The sequence below is a fragment of the Pinus tabuliformis genome, chromosome 3_2 (assembly GCF_031772625.1).
Source record: "Pinus tabuliformis cultivar Carrire ecotype Pingquan chromosome 3_2, CPIR1, whole genome shotgun sequence".
Classification (NCBI taxonomy): domain Eukaryota; kingdom Viridiplantae; phylum Streptophyta; class Pinopsida; order Pinales; family Pinaceae; genus Pinus; species Pinus tabuliformis.
In genome coordinates this window covers 122,637,620-122,640,097 of record NC_142302.1, presented here as the reverse complement: position 1 = coordinate 122,640,097, position 2,478 = coordinate 122,637,620, and the positions used below count along the sequence as shown (strand labels likewise).

The 2,478-nt window shown below is 34.8% G+C and overlaps 1 pseudogene; it reads right to left on the bottom strand.

Moving 5' to 3' along the window:
• Positions 1 to 1,280: 1,280 nt before the first annotated feature.
• Positions 1,281 to 2,096, bottom strand: LOC149180122 (mitochondrial outer membrane protein porin of 36 kDa-like; annotated as a pseudogene).
• Positions 2,097 to 2,478: the final 382 nt, after the last annotated feature.

Sequence of the window (2,478 nt, the reverse complement as noted above, 5' to 3'; positions counted from 1 at the left end):
CAATTTATCCAGTAAATAAACAATTAAATTGTATATTAAAAAAAATTGAAGCAAACTGTTCAAAATCGTCTTAGGTGGGTTGTGGTCAAGTGGTTAAATCAAAGCACTTTCAATGCACAAAACTCAGTTCAAAGCCACCCGAAGACATTTTACTAAATTATTATGCCCAACGAAGTTATCTACCTCATCCAAAAGTGGGTGGAAGTCTTAACAACCTTGATGGCCCATGGTTGTGGTATGTCTCAACAAATGAGGAAAGATGCAAGTATTGGATGAATTTAATGTGGCCAATGGAGTTATCTACCCCATTCAAAAGTGGGTGGAATTCTTAGCAACCTTGATGGCCCATGGTTATGGCATATCTCAAAAGACGAGGAAATATGCAATCTTGGATGAATTTAATGGAAGAGATACCCTTGGCCATGGCATCTAAGAAAAGGTAGAGCCAACTTCATTAACAAATTTCCATTTTCCAACTGCAAAAAAGAATATCACAAGATCCTAAATTGGATGGAAAAATACCTTTGCTATTGTAGCCATCAAGTCATGCATGGAATGTGTGGCCTCATATAATTCAAAGAAAGATGCTTCTTTAGACTTTTCTATGGCACTTGAATACACCCATGCAAAAGTACATTAAATCAACTTTGAATATCATATGGAAATAAAGCAGAAATATCAACTATGGTGTTAATATCAGCCCCAACAAAAAATTATTATTGGCTAAAAATGAATGTGTCACACACAACAGTGCCAACTCCTTTTCTTGTAGAAAAACGAAAACCAGTTGGATCAGTTGAAGGTTGAGCACTGATGCTAACTGACGTCCATGGAAAATTTGGGCAAGCCAACATACCCTCAAATTATTAATTCAATCAAAATGGGAAGGTCTAAGCCCTCATCCAAATGTTGAAACAATATGAAATGAAGGGCCTGAACAAAACCCCACCCATATCAAATACTAAAGAGCTCGATTAATAATCTTACCATTACCTAAAACCAAAAATGTTTCACAACTTTTCAACTAGATTAAAGCTCTGGCCAACCATGTTTGGCAACACCCATTTTCAAGAGCATATGCCTTATAAAATTTACAACATCTAACTTCAAAAAACTACATTTCTAATTAATTCAAGGTGTTGAGCTGCTTTGTGTCTCAAAAGAAAACACAAGAATTGAAATAATTATTCTGAAAAGAAAAACTCAAAAATTCCAATCAAAATTTGGCACAGAGCTTCACTCAAATCTGCACCAAATAGTGCATATCAATGACAGATCCTTCAAGTCTTCAAAACCAGAGATAACCCCACCTTTGCATGGTTGTGAAATGCTTTGGTGTCCACCTCACCAGAAAGAGTAACAAAACTTTTAGGCCTCTACTCATGCTGAAGTAGTGCAGTTGTCGTTCCATAATTATTGAGGCACCCCTTAATTGTTGTTGGTGGGTCCAAAGCATGTTGAGTGCCTATGGTGAACATATTCTTGTTCCTTGAAAAGATATGCGATATCTCTGCTCCAACAACAATCTTTGTTAGAGGATTAACAGTGTGCAAGTAAGATGCCTTCAAGGTATCACCCTTATCAGTTCTGCAAAGCATGAGTCACTTTCAGTATGACACCAAAAAACTTTCTATGCAACGTTTCATAAAAAAGTTTGCAATTGGCCCTAAATTTTATCAAAAAACCTACTAAAATTCACTATTTTAGTTTACAAGAATTGCAAGGAAAAAGGCTTACAAGGTCAAAGAAGAAACAAAATCAAGCTTTGAAATACTCAAGCCTTCATCATATTTTAAGAAGTTTCCTGATGCAATGTAGAAAGAAATTTTGCTCCCTACAGAAAGTCTCTCGTTTCCAATTACTCCTGAGAAATTTGTTATTGGAGATGGTTTCAATACAATGCTTGTACTAACCCCTACATAATCATGCATATATTGAAGCTCAACTTGTGAAATTTACAATATATAATGTAAGCAAAGTTAAAGTGTAATCCGTTTCACAAAAAAAATTACAAAAGTATTTTTATCACTGTAAAACATGAAGAATGTTGTTAAGCATTGTGTTTATCACAACACACCAACATGAAATTTTACCATGTAGATAACCTTGTGACTATTGATGATCAAAATTAGGGGGCATGTTGAAGCCTGACTACTACGGATGTCTGAGTAAATGTCTACAATATTACAAGGAAAAGGCTCGAGATAGAAACAAGAACAAGATGTTTCATTCCAATGGTTCTCACATATAAAACCAATTATTATTTTTCATATCCTTACAAATACATGGCTTATTGCAAACTGCATAACTAGCAATTTGATCCCTTCTAAGGTGAGATTGAGTGGAAGAGCACACTACAGATGAAAACTACAACATATTGTAAATATATGCATTTAGGAAAATGGCACAATTGGCACAAATTTCTAATCACCTTAATTGTCATGTCTTTCTAAATGGTAAAAATGAATGCCACAATAA